General features: G+C 43.5%; 1 protein-coding gene across 17 annotated transcripts in view; it reads right to left on the bottom strand.

The window, feature by feature from the left end:
• The window catches only part of EYA4 (EYA transcriptional coactivator and phosphatase 4), a 481,052-nt gene that overhangs the window by 109,239 nt on the left and 352,967 nt on the right, over window positions 1–18,846 (bottom strand). The gene's annotated exons all lie outside the window — the stretch shown is intronic.

The following is an 18,846-nucleotide window of genomic DNA, read 5'->3' as shown; positions in this document are numbered from 1 at the left end:
TTCACAATCACCCCCCTTGATGATTCATGATAGTAGTCCTGACTACTATCATGAGCGGACACACTCACTAGCTCTTTGTTATTTTATTATTACTTTGTAGTTTACGCCCTAGCACTATTGCACTTTTAGCACATTATGTTTTCCCTTGAAAAAGCTTCATTTTAGTAGTGAAACATGATGGGTTTAGTTTCGGTGGGTGGGTATTGTGTAATATACTATGATTCCACTGAGCTGAAGGGGGGTGATTGTGAACTTATAATGTAATCCTAGCTCAGTTATGTTTACAGAGTATGTACTTGTTATGAAAGCAGTTAGATAGTGTATTTTGTCAAATCCTATTAAAAGTTAAGTTTTATTTAACAGTCCCCCTCACACAGAGGGTATTTTGTTGTTTATGTAAGATTTCAGGTGCTGTGGAGGCTGTATTTATACTTACTAGGGGCTTCCCCCAGCCCATGAGGTTTGTGGGCTCCCTCACTGTCTTCTCCTGACGCTCCACTCTCTCATTATCCGTCCTCTGATCTGGCCAGTTCTGCACATGCGTAGACGAGCGTGACTGGCCAGATTAGCAGAGGTGATAACGCAAGAGTGGAGCATCTGGAGAGGACAGCGAGGGAGCCCACGGACTGCATGGGGCAGGAGAAAGCCCCAGGTAAGTATATATGCTGCCTATTCAAACTCAGGTTTCCTTTAAGTGGTGTTTTCATAACTTGTCAATAAAATGCCTGTCAAGAAAATACGCAACATTATTTTGATATTATTTTCTCACCTACGTTTTGACACTTTTTCAATTGAAAGTGTTGAAAAGTTATTTTAAAAAGAAAGCTGAAAAATTATCTCTTAGGAGAGAACTCGGGAAAAAAAAGTACCTTGTGCATTAAAAAAACAAACACACAAAACGGAGCCTGAACTATGGCTTTAAAACACATTAGTGCATATATATTTCACAGAACATTACTTATATTTGTCTCAACTTTCAATTCATAAATATATTGCATACTGCAGCTGCACATCCTGTAACCATTTTACAAATAACACTGTACAGTCTGCTTCCATGTGCTGATCAAAATACACCAGACACTTCACCCCACAAACATGCCTTTACTGTACCCTAGGAATAATTTACAGGTTCCCACTATTTATACGTTTTCTTCCCATAATAAAGTGCAACGCTGGCTGTGTTCTGCGGCACAATACTGTTTTACAACAGCACGTGGACTTTAAGTGTGCCTCAGTGAATTGGAGGGAAACACTGCACAGCATCCTATTTAAACACAAACATGACGTTGTTTCATGCAAATCCCAATTTCACTTTTTTAAATGGCATGTGGGGAAAATGAGAAAATCCTAACTCATATGTAGGAGGAGGCATGGAGCAGGAGCTATGCACTCGCATGTATATTTAATAGGTATTTTGGTCACAGAGTGCATACCCACTGATTTCAGAAATTTACAATAACCTTTGTGTTTTTCTGAATGGCAGAATCTCCTATTTTTGCTTTCCCCAGCTGACCATAAATCCATTTCCTTTCCTACAATCAAGACTCAAAGATTTTTACAGTCCCTTCGACCACTTCTGGCATAATTTTTTTTTTTATAGTTTTCAAACTTACACTCATCACACTTTACCACATCTGCTTCTGGGCCTGTTGGAAAAAAACCCTTCAAATTGTTACAAGCCAAAAGGGCATTATAGCATAGGCAGCTGTTCTGTGCCATTTCTGTTGTGATGCTGCCTAACAAAGCACTGCAGACCACTGGATTTAATAGAATCTTTCCAGTAGAAAAAAAGGTAAAAAAAGGTAGAAAAAAAGAGTTATGCAAACAGCAACCTTTATGTAGAAAAGTTGAACATGGAAAAAAAACCCTGTTTCCTCTTGTTTCACTTACAAAGGAAAATACAAGCGGGCTGCATGAACACCATAAGCCCTGCAGTCAACATAACAGCCATCAGTCTTGTAACACAAAGTAACAGATGTACAAACCCTATACAGTGTGTATCTGACATAAAGCTCTTGTGTCCACATCAGGGATGTAACTAGAAATCACTGGGCTCCCCTGCAAAACGTTGGATTGGGCTCCCTCCCCCCGCTTTCTGCACAGGTAAACTGAGAACCAATCTTATTCAATTGGCTAGTGCACAATTTAAAGTGTTTTCCCTATGCAGATAAAAACAGACAACAGTGAAGCACTGCAGGCATTTTCTCCATCAATTACATTAGCTTCTGTTTTATGTTTTAACACATAAGAGGCCATATGCAATTCACTTTTTCACCTGAGTTTTCTCCTAGGTGATATTTTTTAATTTGTCAATAAAATGCCTTTTAAGCCACCAGCAAGCGAGAAAATACTCAAAATAATTTTGATAATACTTTTGCACTTACTTCTCAGTACTTTTTCAGTTGAAAAGTGCTGGAAAATTATTTAAAATAGAAGATGAAAAATTATCTCCTAGGAGAAAACGTAGGAGAAAACTGGAATTGCATATGGCCCAAAGACACACACGGGGCCATATGCAATTCACTTTTTCACCTGTGTTTTCTCCTAGGTGATATTTTTAAACTTGTCAATAAAATGCCTTTTAAGCTCCCAGAAGGCAAGAAAATGATTAAAATAATTGTGATAGTACTTTTTCACCAACTTTTTGGTACTTTTTTAGTTGAAAAGTACTGGAAAGTTATTTAAAATCAAAGATGAAAAATTATCTCCTAGGTGAAAACTCAGGTGAACAAGAGAATTGCATATGGCCCATTGTGTGCAGAAAACCAACAGACGAGTGTGCTCCCTGCCGCAGCTTATTGCACTCACTCTGTCCATCTCTGATGGAGCAGTACTGTCTCTCCAGCATCACTAAAGTACACAGCACTTGGGGAGGGGGTGGAGAGGCTGAGGGCAGGGCGAATTGTGCAGAGAGCAAAACGTTTTCTCTCCTTGCCCTTAGTTGTCAGTCTCTCAGGACAGGGAAATGAAACTTCTCCCCCCACAGGCCCCCCTGTGGCTTCTGGGCCCCCCTATTGCTGCATCCTTTGCAGGGTCTGTTGTTACCACCCTGGTCCGCATATTCTGATGTAAACTGAAACTAATGTTCTGCAAGGTGAAAATGCTATTTTGGGTAGAGGTACCAACTACCCAACATATTGTAAAAAGGATTCTTTGTATCCTATAAATGGGAAAAGATGAGGCAGTGTTGCACATTTGTGTGTACTGGGACATTAACACAATGCACTTTGGCTGGCCCAGATCTTACGGAGTGATTAACAGAATATTCCAGGAAGCCCTTAATAAAGCCATATGTTTTAATTACCGTATTTTTCGGAATATAAGACGCACTTTTTCTCCCCCAAAAGTGGGGAGAAAAAGTTAGTGCGTCTTATATTCCAAATGTTTGAAATTTCGTATTTACATGGCGCCCGAGGCAGCACGTGCAGCCATTTGTCCCCCTTCTAAGCGTGGCCGTGAAGTGCTGGAGTTGATAGCCGCTGGTCAGATGCGGCTGCAGAGCGGCAGATATGCCAGGATACCGTGGCCATGATCTCTATGGATGTCGGGGAGAGAGCCGAGTTCAGCCTGTTTGGCTGATGGCTGGAAGTCTGAGGCATGTTATTAGTGCAGAGCGCAGCGGAAGGCGTTACCGATCCGGGATCCATCCAGCCGACGAGTCCTCCATCTGCTTCTGTATCTTCAATACCGGCGCGCGCGGATCCCCGTCTTGTAACTTCCTGGTCTGTCGCTCTCGCACTGCATGACCTCGGCGGCTCACGTGCATCAGGGTCACGTAGTGCGAGAGCGGCTGACCAGGAAGTTACAAGACGGGGATCTGCGCGCGCCGGTATTGAAGATACAGAAGCAGATGGAAGACTCGTCGGCTGGATCCCGGATCAGTAATAATGCCTTCCGCTGCGCTCTGCACTAATAACATGCCTCAGACTTCCAGCCATCAGCCAAACAGGCTGAACTCGGCTCTCTCCCCGACATCCATTGAGATCAAGGCCACGGTATCCTGGCATATCTGCCGCTCTGCAGCCGCATCTGACCAGCGGCTATCAACTTCAGCACTTCATGGCCACGCTTAGGAGGGGGACAAATGGCCACACGTGCTGCCTCAGCTGAGACCCACCAGCACCCAGCTTCTGCAACATCCGCAGTAAGCTGCTCTGGCTGTGACCTGGACATTACCCCCTTGCCTCCTTCACTGCTGGTGCTTTGGATGGGCACTGATCCCACAGCCCACTCCACTGGCCCTCTCCCACATGGACACCTGCTCCTCAAAATTGTAAGACCTGTTACCTTTACCTATTCCTACTGTCTGTACATTGTTGTATCTGCTTGTAGTTTTGTTGCAGATTCTGATTTCTGTATAAATATTACTGTAGCTGTAATTAGTAGTGCTGATTAATGGAGGTAATTGATGTGGTTAATGGAGCTGGTGGGGATGGCAGGGGGTTGGTGTAGCTAATGGGGCAGCAGGAGTTACTGTAGGGTAGTTAATGAGGCAGCAAGGTTTTACTGTAGCTTAGATAGAGCTTGGGGAGGGGGGAAGATCCACAAGACGCTCCTGCACCATGGACGCACCTAGGTTTAATGTATTATTTTTTTCCCCTCATTTTTATCCTCTAAACCTAGGTGCGTCTTATATTCCGGAGCGTCTTATATTCCGAAAAATACGGTACTTATTTTTATTGGTAAAAGATTAATCTGTCAAAGCATCCACATGCAGATGTTAAATGTAATAATATGTCATCACATGCACTCTAAATGTTTCTATGTAGATCAGTTTTTAACATTGGGCAACAGTTTTTTATTTGTGTTTCATTCTGTTACCCAGCTCTTGCCAACCACTTGGTATACCCACAACACATCCGTTTTGATCTGGAATTATCCTATACTTTCTATACTTGCACTGTTTGTCGGAACTGACTGAACGGATCCATTACAAATAGATTGATGTAAACGGATCCTATTGCTTTGCATAGGATCTATTCTCATGCATTGGGATCCGTTCCATTTCCTTCTGCTTGTGTTGTGATTTCTGCATGCAGAAGTGTGGCCACATTACCACAGATACTGCTTAGGGCTCATTTACATAATATGCAATGCTGTCAGTTATGATGCACCACACAGCGTGTGATCCGCTTGGTAACATGAAAGTCCATTGACCCTTAGAGCTGGGTGGAAATATTATTAACAATAGGAAGGCTAAAAGCCTTAGCATTACGTTCACACTGGGGTACTGCGGTGCAATGCATTGGACAATATAATTGCATTGCTAACGCTAATGGTACGTTCACATCTGCACTTTACAGTGCTGTACTGTGGAATCCATCAGAATAATACGAGACATTCTGTGGGGTATTGGACAACGTGTGCATTTATAGTTGCAATTAGGCATACTTATTATGTACTGTATGCGTCACTGTAGGTGGTACATTCAGGGCCGGATTTCCCATAAGGCTGTGTAAGCACATGCCTACAGGTGCCTTGTGTAAGAGAAGTGGCCCCCGGAGGTGTCCCCGATGTGTCTGCCCTCTTTTCCCAGGCTTTGTCAGGTGTTTATTACATTGAAGGGGCAAGAGTTACATTGCACTACGCAGACCTTTCCCTTCCATTGCAATCCTGTTTTTACAGGGCATGGAACAAGAGCGCAATCTTCAAAGTTCAGTAGCTTTTATTGATGTACCATAGGTGTCATGTATGTTGAAAACAGCCAGCTTCGAGAACACACAGGTCCTCTTCATCAGTGTTGCTTGCGAATTTTCGCCAAAGTCATTTTCACATCGAAAATACCATTTTCGAATTTGCCGAATTTTCGCAAAAATAAGCTTAAATTTCCGCATTTTCGCTCACATAGCAAAATTAAAGGAAAAGTGTCATATTTTTGCCCAAATAGCAAATTTCAAAAATAACTGCTATATTAGACATGTGCTTAGCATGAAAATCGAAGACTGATAGGAAGTAATGTCTTCTCTCTCCATATTAGGCCTCTCAATGATTCTTAGCAGCAGAATTGACCCAGGAACCATATAACTACAACCAATCAGACAACAGACAGCCCCCTGAGGAGACTAGCTCTCTGACACACACCAGCCTCTGTTGGGAAGAGTTAGGGCCAGTGCGCACACCAAAAACCTCTAGCAGATCCGCAAAACGCTAGAGGTTTTTGAAGCAGATTTCAGAGCGATTCTAGGCATTTTTAGAGAGATTTTCTACACATGCCTAGCATATTTTGGAGCGTTTTTGTGTAGAAGATTTCATATATTGTTACAGTAAAGCTGTAACTGAACAGCTTCTATAACAAAAAAACGATTTGATCTAGCGGTTTTCCACTTTCCTATACTTTAACATTGAGGCAGAAACGCCTCAGAAATCTAAAAAATGCTGTAGCACACAAGTTTGCGTTTTGGGAAAAAACGTACCGCTCTGGTGTGCACCAGCCCATTTAAATACATTAGCCAAGCGGTTTTCTATCCCCAAGCATTTTTTAAAAACGCTCACAAACCGCTCTGGTGTGCACCAGCCCTTCGTGGATTTTATAGGAGTAGAGAGAGCTTAGCTAGCTACTGCTCATTTAATTGCAGTCTACTGTGTGTTTGTGGTTTGAAAATCTCCACAAATACAAGCTACAGCAGGCTGGATTGTAGTTGTATTCTAAAACAAAAGTCTTTTTTAAAGGGCAACTGAAGTGAGAGGGATATGGAGGCTACAATTAATACTTTTAGCCATAGACCCTGAACGAGCATGCAGCAAATCAGGTGTTTCTGATATTTGTGTCAGATTTCTGACAAGATTAGCTGCATGCTTGTTTCTGGTTTGATTCAAATACTACTGCAGCAAACAGACCAGCAGGGTGGTCAGGCAACTGGTTTCGTTTTAAAAGAAATACATTTGGCAGCCTCCATTTACCCCCACTACAGTTATCCATTAAGCATGGTCGCTGTGTCCAAGCCGATGTTCCTATCTGCCTCTGGATTTTTTTTTTATTTGTACACTGCCAGCTTTTCCTGATTTATGGTGGCGATGGTCACTCTGACCGTGCCGCTGCTCCCCCCACCACTGTCATTTTATGGGATATGTACACTGCCTGCTTCTCCTGACTTATGGGGGTGATGGTCACTCTGACTGAGCCACTGCTTCCCCCCCGCCACTGTCATTTTATGGGATACTAGCGGACCTAAGTCCATTTAAAAACGGGCTCTAGGTCTGTGTTTTTCACCGCGCACATGCCCGGCAACAGCCCCGCACGCGTCCGCCACAGCGCACCCGCCGCACATCAGGCCGCCCGCTAATCCCGCCGCACACCCGGCCACCCGCTCACACGCCGCCCGCTCGGCTCCCTGGCCCCGTCCTCCTGTCTGTGAGGCTGGGTCCGTGCTGCGTACATGCACAGTAGCAAAAAGCACGGACCCAGCTACACAGGGACAGCGTGAGGCAGGGACACAGGGGTTTTATTATAGAGGATGTAAACTGCCTGCTTCTCCTTACTTATGGGAGTAATGGTCATGCTGAACGAGCTGCTGCTCCCCCACACTGTCATTTTATGGGATATGTACACTGCCTGCTTCTCCTGACTTATGGGGGTGATGCTCACTCTGACCGAGCCGCTGCTCCCCTCTGCCACTGTAATAATACTGACCTGTGCACTTTATAAAATATTTTTTTTAATTCAAATCACTATGTATATTGAGGAGTTTAACAAAACAAAATATACTTTTTTGAATATTACATACTTAACTCACCGTCAGTTCCTCTCAGAAGCTCACCATTTTCTTCTTACAATGATCCTTTCCAGTTCTGACAATATTTTGTCAGAACTGAAATATACCAGTTGCTGACAGTTATATATCAGCAGCTGTCAGTTACAACTGAATGTACAAGGTAATGTCCATGTTTCCCTATGCCTCAAGTAGGTGATATTACAGTTTAATAGTGTACTGACCAGGAAACTGTAATAGCTGGAAAGGGAAATGGCCATTTTTAAAAAGGAGGATGGAAAATTCCATTGATCACAGTGGACAAATGGGACGCAGGAGAGGAGAAAGAGATTGAGGAGTAGACTACACGGGAGGTAAGTATGACCTGTGTATGGTTATTTTTACTTTTTATTTTCAGCTCAGGTTCTCTTTAACATACTCTGCCAATTTGATGATTCTAGCTTGTAAGGGGGCTTTGCAATTGGCCACGAAAATCATGGACATTAGGCGAAAATAAACGCTAAAATATTTGGGCGAATTTTCGCTTGTCAATTCAAAAATTGTACTTATTTTGGTGAAAATTTGGCGAAAAGAATATTTGCATTTTCGCTCATGACTGCTCTTCATTACTGAACAACATATGAACTAGTGCTTATCAATAAAAGTTACTGATCTTTGAGGATTCTGCAGACCCACTCCTGTTACCTGCATTGTTTAGAAGGTGGTGACCACATTTCACACAGCAGCGCTGTGCAACTACGACGGCCAGTGTGAACCTTGCAGAAATCCCAAAAATGTAAAAATACAGACACATCTGCTATACGTTTTAGTCAAAAATATCTTCTAACAGTTGAACCAAACAACACTCTGGTTATTAAAGTGGATCTAAACTCTTGCACAGAACAGAAGGAAAACAGAAAAATACACCCTGTATGTATTTAGAGAGTTTAGCCTGTCTAATTCCCCCAGATCTGTGACTAATCAGAAGTTGTAATTTGATCTCTCAACTGTGTTATGTGGCTGTCTTGGCAGAGCAGCTAGTTTGTAAACACAGGATGGTTACTCTATGTCTCTTTCCATGAAAGCAGGGAGTAGACACTGCTGATTTATTGCAGGATTTGTATCAGCTCTAACAAAGAAATGTTTTTCTTTAAACAATATTATGTTGTTGCTTGTATTTTACAATAGAGAGAAAGGTCTGGTTCTGCTGTATAAAATTTTTTCCAGCTTTTATTCAGGGCATCGCGAATCTGCATGCGTTTTCTGCATGCAGATTCGCATAACCAACACAAGTGGATGGGCCTGTTTCCACTTGTCAGAAATCCTGTGCGGTTTTGTGTGCAGGAAAAATCTGCACGGCAGAGCCATCAGAATTCACACACTGCAAGGCTGTGTGCGATTCGCATACAATGTATTTAATAGGAAATTCACATGCGTTTTCGCTATGCGAATTTTACAGCGAATCCGCATTCGTTTTTTGCATAAAATCAATGTAAAAACACACAGGCACTGACATGGTTAAATTCGCATACTTACTAACATATGTGAAAACGTATGCAAATTCACGGTAAAATTTGAATCTGCATGCAAATTCGTTTTCGCGTTTTCCACAACGAATTCGCGTCACACAAGTGGAAACGAGCCCTGAGTGTTTCATTGGCTGTGAGATTGATACTAAGGGACAGAACCAGATAAGACTCTTACAACGGTACAGTCTTACAAAAATACCAGTACAGTTTTACATATCCAAGCAGTATAAGCCTAGGAAGTAAATGTAAATTAGCCTTAAAAGAGCGTAATAATCAAAATTCATGGATGGCAAGTACTGTATAGTGGTACACAAAAATAGAAAATAAAAATGAAGAGCTGTTTTATGAAAGTGGCAAACAAAAGCTGTATATAATTTTCAACAATGAAACAAGATTACACTTTCATTTATGAAGGTTTACAGATACTGTATGTATGAAAAATACACATTTGTAACTGAAAACTTGGAAACCAGTGACATAAATGAATGCTGTGTATTGGATTCCAGTATAATGGTTTTGGGATTTTGCCCAAACTCTTTGTAAGGAAATCTCAAATGCTGTGCCCTTCACTTCATTATTTCTTCCTTCAGAACCAACTTTATTTCATTAAGCTAATCTCTGATTCAGAATGAGCAGCTGTCCTGTTGAACGCAAGGTATGCATCTATTTTAGAATTGCATAAGTCAGCACTGCATGGTTTTTGAACAACTGGACTTTTAACTATCTGATTCTCAAAATGCTGATCTGCATTGGCCTTTTCAGAACACCATTAGTGCCAATTCAACACCTGCACTGAATTAACATTAAAAATACCTTACATTTGTTTCTTAGCCATTTACATCACACGCTCGCAGTCACAATTATAGTAACAACTCTATAAAAAAAACGAAAACAAGTTTACATTAAACTCCTGTTAGAATGCAATGCTTCACTGGGCAAAAGAAACAACTAAAGTACAGCTTAATTGCTTTTTTATTGCTGGAAGTGCTGTTCCCATCTCAGTGGGTCCTAGTTTTCATCCATTCATTTCATTAGCCTCCTGCACTCAGCATGCCTCTTGTCTGCTATAAAACCTTTCTATTTTCTCCTACACACTAGAACTATGTTCTTCAGGTAAGTTGTATTTCACAAAGATATTTTATACCAAGTTTGTTAGCAATCATTTCTGGCTGCACTGCAGGTCAATGTTACATTTGTCCTTGATATATTATCATATTAGTTTTATTAAAGCCTCTCTATAATCAAAAAATAAAGAGACAGAAGAGCTTGTGCTGTAAGTACTGTACTACCCTGACTGCTTTACTTGCTAATACAGTCCTGTTGAGGCAGTGAACTTTAAATTGTAGCTCTAGCAAATTACACTCACCTAAATGATTATTAGGAACACCTGTTCAATTTCTCATTAATGCAGTTATCTAATCAACCAATCACATGGCAGTTGCTTAAATGCTTAAATCCATTTAGGGGTGTGGTCCTGGTCAAGACGATCTCCTGAACTCCAAACTGAATGTCAGAATGGGAAAGAAAGGTGATTTAAGCAATGTTGAGCGTGGCATGGTCGTTGGTGCCAGATGGGCCAGTCTGGGTATTTCACAATCTGCTCAGGTACTGGGATTTTCACGCACAACCATTTCTAGGGTTTACAAAGAATGGTATGAAAAGGGAAAAACATCCAGTATGCGGCAGTCCTGTGGGCAAAAATGCCTTGTTGATGCTAGAGGTCAGAGGAGAATGGGCCGACTGATTCAAGCTGATAGAAGAGCAACGTTGACTGAAATAACCACTCGTTACAACCGAGGTATGCAGCAAAGCATTTGTGAAGCCACAACACGCACAATCTTGAGGCGGATGGGCTACAACAGCAGAAGACCCCATGGGGTACCACTCATCTCCACTACAAATAGGAAAAAGAGGCTACAATTTGTACAAACTACAATTTGTACAAGCTCACTAAAATTGAACAGTTGAAGACTGGAAAAATGTTGCCTGGTCTGATGATAGAGTCAGAATTTGGCGTAAACAGAATGAAAACATGGATCCATCATGCCTTTTTGGTGGTAGTGGTGGTGGTGTAATGGTGGTGGTGTAATGGTGTGGGGGATGTTTTCTTGGCACACTTTAGACCCCTTAGTGCCAATTGGGCATCGTTTAAATGCCACGGGCTACCTGAGCATTGTTTCTGACCATGTCCATCCCTTCATGACCACCATGTACCCATCCTCTGATGGATACTTCCAGCAGGATAATGCACCATGTCACAAAGCTCGAATCATTTCAAATTGGTTTCTTGAACATGACAATGAGTTCACTGTACTAAACTGGCCCCCACAGTCACCAGATATCAACCCAGTAGAGCATCTTTGGGATGTAATGGAATGGGAGCTGTGTGCCCTGGATGTGCATCCCACAAATCTCCATCAACTGCAAGATGCTATCCTATCAATACGGGCCAACATTTCTAAAGAAGTCTTTCAGCACCTTGTTGAATCAATGCCACGTAGAATTAAGGCAGTTCTGAAGGCGAAAGGGGGTCAAACACCGTATAAGTATGGTGTTCTTAATAATCCTTTAGGTGAATGTATAAGCTTGTTTTAGCAGGTGTGTCTAGAGGGTACGTTTGAAAGTTTCCAGGCCTGGAGCGTGATGGACAGGCTGTGGGAGGAGATTTCCAAAAAAGAGCTTACACTCGTAAGAAGTCCTGGATATGAGATTGAGAGAAGATGACCAAGCTGGAAGCTGGGAGGAGCAAAGGTTTCAAGAGGAATGATATCTGGAGATTAATAAGCAATTGTATGGAGGGGATAGCCTATAAAGAGGTTTGTATGATAGCGTTAGTAGTTTCAACTGGATCCTTTGGGTGATTGGCAGCCAATGGAGGGATTGGCAAAGAGGAGTGGCATCAGAGGAGAGGGAGGAGAGGTAGATGAGATGAGAAGAGTTCGGTAGGGACTGGAGAGGTGCCAGTCTGTGTTTTGGTAGACCACAAAGTAAGGTGTTAAAGTCATCGAGATGGGAAATGATTAAAGCATGTACAAGCATTTTAGTAGCCTACTGTGCAAGGGAGGGACAAATTCTGGCGATATTTTGAGAAGTAGCAGGAGGTTGTTAATTTGTCAATATGTGGTTTAAATGAGAGCTCAGAGTCCAAGGAGTATTAGTACAGAAAATTGGCCTTTGGAGTTTGCAACGAGGGGGTCATTTGCAACTTTGGTGAGGACTGTTTCAGTGGAATGGTGAGATCAAAAGCCAGACTGGAGTGTGTCTAACAAGGAGTTAGTAAAGGGGAAGACAGTTCTGAACAGATGTGTCATTCTATCAGTTTGGAAGCATAGGGAAGAAGTGAGATTGGACGACACTTAGAGAAGACTGCAGGGTCCAAAGGGTTTTGATTAGTGGTGTTATGATTGTTTAATTAAGGAAGTGAAATGCCAGTTGAGATGGAGAGGTTGACAATAGTTGTTAGAGCAGGGATGAAAGAAGAGGAGAGCTGAGGGATAAGATAAGATAATAAAGAATAGAGTCCAGAGCACAGGTAGTGAGGTGAGCTTTAGAGATAAGTAAAATAAGGCACTGTTTGGTTAAAGCAGTGAAAGCCATTAGAGAGGGGAAGGTCAGACTGAGTGACTATCTAGGTAGAGAGGGGGAAGGGTAGGGGTAGTTTCTAGTGGGTGAGCAAGCCGGCAGAGATGAGGGGGGGTTGAGCAGATGGTTGGACTGGCAGAGGGTTGCATTTTAAAGCTATTCCGTATCGTATCAATTTTGCAAATAACGTATGATTCAAAATCTTCAGATGATAAACATGTGGATAGGGCAGGAGGTGGTGGTGGTGAGGGTGGGGGGGGAGGGAGAATCAGGGGGGTAATGAGTTGAAGGTGTTAAAACGTTGTTAAGGGTTATGAGATTGTGAAGAGATGAGTGAGGTGAAATATGACTCTTTTTTATGGGAAAGGGTGTCCCTGAACTTCTGCAGAATTTTTTTGTGTGTGATTTGCCTTCTTGCCAAGCATTGATTTTGTTAGTAGGAGGGCTTTTTGGTCTCTGTTAGTCCCCTATACTTTTCTAGTGGTTTGGGTCACCCCGAGCTGCTTGATTACATATGTTTTTTTTATAATGCTGAAAGTCTTCTGTTGTACTGCTTTTCCTCCTTCCACTGCCTCTCTGCCACCCTGGAATGTCTTTTCAGTTTATGATTTTATGATTATAATTTATGATTATATGATTTTATAATTATACTTATAATTACAGTTTTTACATAACTTGGAGAGGTAGAGTTTAATAAAGAAATTTCAACAAAACAGTGACTGAAGCCTGCATGTCCTACTTGTTGCTGCTGTTTGAGAGACACATAGCCCACTCCAGCTATGCATGCTCCAGTTTGTGTGCATTGCAGTGCAAGTATAGAACTAGTGTACTGAGATGTCTATATATGACAGGCTGGTTCGCTGTTATTCAGGATATTTGTATATGTATATAGGACTTGATCAAATTGCACATATCACATCTTAAACTCAATTGCTTAAAAATGTAAAGTTCAGTTGCAGGCATAAAGCGAATGAAGATGTATACAATTGAGATAGTTCACTTGCAATGTGCATCTCACTTTTCTCTTTCCTCTGAACAAGCAAATGTATCATTTGACCTTTTTATAATCTGGCAAGGCATATTTGAATGCCAAAATGTAGTGAGAACACTTTCACCTGCTTTTCCTTGCTGCAAGCAATTATTCAGTCTTATTAAATCTTGGAATTCAGACATTTGAGCACTAGCGTAACTATCGACCCTGCAGCCCCTGCGAGCGCAGTAGGGCCCGGGGGACTCAGGGGCCCGGCGCCCGCCTGCATATACGGATAAACAAGCAGACGGGCCGGTGCAGTGAGTCACTTGCCTGTGACTGCCTTGCCCAGTCGCACAGGACGCACACAGTGTCAGTGACGACACGCAGAGGCAGAGCAGCTGCTTGATGCTGCTGCCTCTAATCCCGTCAGACCTCACTGCCCCGCCCCCATCAAGCACGTGGTGGTCCTGGAAGTAGAGCGAAGATGCAGGCACCCCGTTGTGACAGCCTGCCTAAGTTGCTGTGACTCCAGAGGGAGAGATCGCTGCCTGCAGTCCTACAGAGGGACTCCTGCTGTGTGTAAATATGTTGTTTTTTTTCCTTTCTGCAACTTGCCTGTCACTGCCTTTTATGTTGCTGATTGCCCTTGGGATGAGGGAGAAAGGAGAGGGAAAAGAGGTATGTGTAAAGCAGGGATTTCTCTCTCACTTTTTTAAAGTGGACCTGACCTCTTGCACAGGACAGAAGGAAAATATAGAGAAATGCACCCTGTATGTATTTAGGGCGTTTAGTCTGTGTAATCCCCCCTCATCTATGACTAACCACGAGGACCGGTGAATCGACGCGTAGGACAAAACGTTGGAGCACTGGCCCAGGTGTCACCTGACTGCCACCGCAGATAAGATACCTTAGTTCTGACCCAAATGTAAAAATGATTCACTGTGTATTATAATAGTGCAGAAACTTACCACACCTCCCTTGCCTCTATATCTGTAAAGTGGGTTGTTCCTGAGTCCTGGTTAGCGCAGGCGCAGTATCTCCACATGAGGACACACGCACTCCTGCCCAAACGGAGTATCGTAGTATTTCCGTGTCAGTGGGCATTGGCGTCGGGTACGTCTTCCCGCAGGAGTGCGTGCGTACTACCGCGGAAATACTGTGTTGACCCTGCGGACCAGGACTCAGGAACGGACCATTTTACAGATAACAGACATCAGGGCAAGGGGAAGTTTCTGCACTACTCCCCTACCCACACAAGGTGTCATTTTTGCAGAGTTGGGACAGGCACTGGAGAAGTGTCAGGAAGAGGGGAATAAGGATGACAGCAGGAATTAGCACTGTTACAGGTGGCTGGATGTGATGGAAACACAGAATATGAACAGACAGAGTTAGGACAGGTGACAGGTGGCTGGGAGTGAGGTTGAGGGGGCGACAAATGGTAGGATGTGAGGATGAGGCAGGGTGTAGTGCTGGGATAGGTGACAGAGAAGATTAAAAATGTGAGCATAATGCAGGAAACCGTACTATGTCATGTGGCTGGGCAAGAAGGTGAAGCAGGAGACAGATCTGGGAAAGGTGACTGTTTGTCAGAAGGTGTTGGGGAGGTGGGCTTAGAGGGTTGTAGTCCTGAATTACCTGGGGCTTCTTGCTTCTGCAGTCTATCAGGTTTTTGCTGTAGTTACAATTTTCTCCAGGTTGCACCTGTCCTTTCTGAAAGATCTGGCAACTGTACATCGCCTTAGTCTCACTCCTGTGGCTTGGAGTGTTCTGCACATGCACAGTTTTTGTGAACTGTGCAAGCGCAGAATGCTCCCATCTGCAAGAGTGCAATCACTGCGCCTGTGGAGGTCTGGCACGCCTGTGGAGAACTGTAGAGAGGTGTTTGGAGGTTGCCTTATTTATTTCCATTTAAACAATACCAGTTACCTGGCCATCCTGCTGATCCTCTGCCTCTAATACGTTCAGCCATAGCCCCTGAACAAGCATGCACCAGATCAGGTTTTTCTGACAATTTTGACAGATATGGCAAGATTGGCTGCATGCTTGTTTCTGGTGTGATTCAGATACTACTGCAGCCAAATAGATCAGCAGGACTGCCAGGCAACTGGTATTGCTAAAAGGAAATAAATATGGCATACCTCTCACTACAGTTCTCTTTTAAGAGCAGTGTGGTGTGAAATTCAACAGTCTCGGGCAGCGATGATGGTCTGGAGGAGGACACAAAAAAAGCCTCTGGAGGATCCAGAGGCTTCCCTCTTAAATATCTGTTTTTTAGGTCTCAATCTGCCTTGGTTTGATTAAAGCCTCATCTACATGGTACATTTTTACATCAGATAGATGGATCTACTGTATTAGATACAGTAGATCTAATAAGAAATTGCATCGTGTGTAGACGTCTAAATTGTTTCAGATCAATTCTGCGATACATTTTGCTTTAAGTACCCAAAATCTATTGCAAAATCTAACGCAATCTGATTGGACCGGTTGGAAATTATCTAATAGATCTGTCTAATAGATCCGATCTGATGTAAAATTGTCCATGTAGATAGGGTTGCCAGGTGTCCGGTTTTACACCGGACAGTCCGGTTTTTGTGCGCTGTGTCCGGTGCAAAAAGGCATGCTAAACCGGACAATTAAGTTGTCCGGTTTAGAGCCCCCCCCGCAGCGCAGGAGGAGAACAGCGCAGCAGAGAGAGAGCTGGGAGCAGCGGTGGAGAAGGGGGGCAATCTCCCCCCCCTTCCCTCACCTTAGGGTGCTCTCTCTCCCCCGCTGTCTCCTCCAGGATGATGTGCAGGCTGGCGGGTGGCTGCGGGCGGAACTTACCTCTGTGTCGCTCCAGCGCCGGAAGTTCGGGTCCCGCAGCCGCTGAGATTCGACTCAAAAAAGATCCGGATCAAAGATCCGAATCATTCATGAGCCGGACAACACTGCCGGACAACACTAATCAGTCTGAATAGTGTTGTCCGGCTCATGAATGATTCGAATCTTTGATCCGGATCTTTTTTGAGTCGAATCTTAGCGGCTGCGGGACCCGAACTTCCGGGGCCTGCGACACAGAGGTAAGTTCCGCCCGCAGCCACCCGCCAGCCTGCACATCATATTGGAGGAGACAGCGGGGGAGAAAGAGCACCCTAAGGTGAGGGAAGGGGGGGGAGATTGCCCCCCTTCTCCACCGCTGCTCCCAGCTCTCTCTCTGCTGCACTGTTCTCCTCCTGCGGGGGGGGGCGAGGGGCATCTGGCTACCTAACCTATTCTGGGCACATATAGCCCCTGGCTACCTATTCCGGGCACGTATACCCCCTGGCTACCTATTCTGGGCACATATAGCCCCTGGCTACCTATTCTGGGCACATATACCCCCTGGCTACCTATTCCGGGCACATATAGCCCCTGGCTACCTATTCCGGGCACATATAGCCCCTGGCTACCTATTCTGGGCACATATAGCCCCTGGCTACCTATTCTGGGCACATATAGCTCCTGGCTACCTATTCTGGGCACATATACCCCCTGGCTACCTATTCTGGGCACATATACCCCCTGGCTACATATACTGGGACATATATACCCCTGCCTACGTATACTGGGACATTTACACCCCTGCCTACATATACTGGGACATATATACCCCCTGGCTACATATACTGGGCACATATATCCCTGGCTACATATACTGGGAACACTGGCTGTTTGTCATTATGTGCATTTAGTGGTGAAAAGCTGTCTCTTTTGTGCATTTACTGGTGAAAAGCTGTCTCTTATTATGTGCATTTACTGGTGAAAAGCTGTGTCTTATTATGTGCATTTACTGGTGAAAAGCTGTCTCTTGTGCATTTACTGGGGAAAAGCTGTCTCTTATAATGTGCATTTACTGGTGAAAAGCTGTCTCTTATGTGCAGTTACTGGTGAAAAACTGTCTCTTATGTGCACTGGACCAGTACTACTGGTGAGGACAGTTAGTGACATGGCTATGTACTCTGTAATGTGCTGCAGAAGATGTCAGTGCGATGTAAATACTATAAATTTTTTTTAAAAAAAGCCCATTGCTTAGCCCCACTCTACATAAAAGTGCGCTTCTGACTCCGCCCCTAACTCCACCCCTAACTCCACCCCCTGTCCGGTTTTCTCCATCAGCCGACCTGGCAACCCTACATGTAGATGAGGCTTTAAACATTTACTTAAGGCTCAAGCTTGTTTCATGGGGTGGGCAAGGTTGCTGTCGAAATTCTGGTTTAACAGAAGAGACCTGGGGGGCAGGAGTTGTAAGGGGGGCCCCATCCAAGGTTTCGCAGGGGGGCCCAGTGATTTCTAGTTACGCCCCTGCATTTGAGGCCTATATAAACACAAACTGTTGGAGAATGTGTTCCCTTGGGGGTGGGTATTTTGGAAGCTATCATTTTCCAAAATTGAGAACTGGGTGCGTATTAGCCTGTTGTTTATAAAAAACAAAATATGCATTTGGAAGGATCCATTTATCAATGCATTTATTATTGGGAGTACTATTATTTTAAGTTACTCAGGTATGGACTAATGCAGCTGGAGACAAAGGGCAAATACTAGCTGGCCTTGGGGGTCGACAGCTGGTAAGCCATCATGGGTTCAGAGTTTTAAACCTGAATGTTTAGCACAAAATTCTACATATTAAATTATGTAAAGTTTTTTCGGTACTATAAAGAATTAGTCAGCAATCTTTAAAGGGCAACTGAAGTAAGAGGAATATGGAAGCTGCCATATTTATTTTATTTTAAACAGTACCAGTTGCCTGGCTATACTGATGATTTTTCATGCATCAGTAGTGTCTGAATCACACACTTGAAACACGCATGCAGCAAATGCCCTTACAAACATCTGATCTGCAAGCTTGTTTAGGGTCTATGACTAATAGTATTACAGGCAGATAATCAGCATAGCAGCCAGGCAACTGGTATTCTTTAACCACTTCACCACTGAGGGGTTTTACCCCCTGACCACCAGAGCAATTTTCACCTTTCAGCGCTCCTTCCATTCATTTGTCTATAACGTTATCATTACTTATCACAATGAAGTGAACTATATCTTGTTTTTTCCGCCACTA

Source organism: Hyperolius riggenbachi, chromosome 4 (genome assembly GCF_040937935.1).
Source record: "Hyperolius riggenbachi isolate aHypRig1 chromosome 4, aHypRig1.pri, whole genome shotgun sequence".
NCBI classification, from domain to species: Eukaryota; Metazoa; Chordata; class Amphibia; order Anura; family Hyperoliidae; genus Hyperolius; species Hyperolius riggenbachi.
Note: the sequence above shows the minus strand (reverse complement) of the source record. Positions and strands in the feature narration are given on the sequence as shown.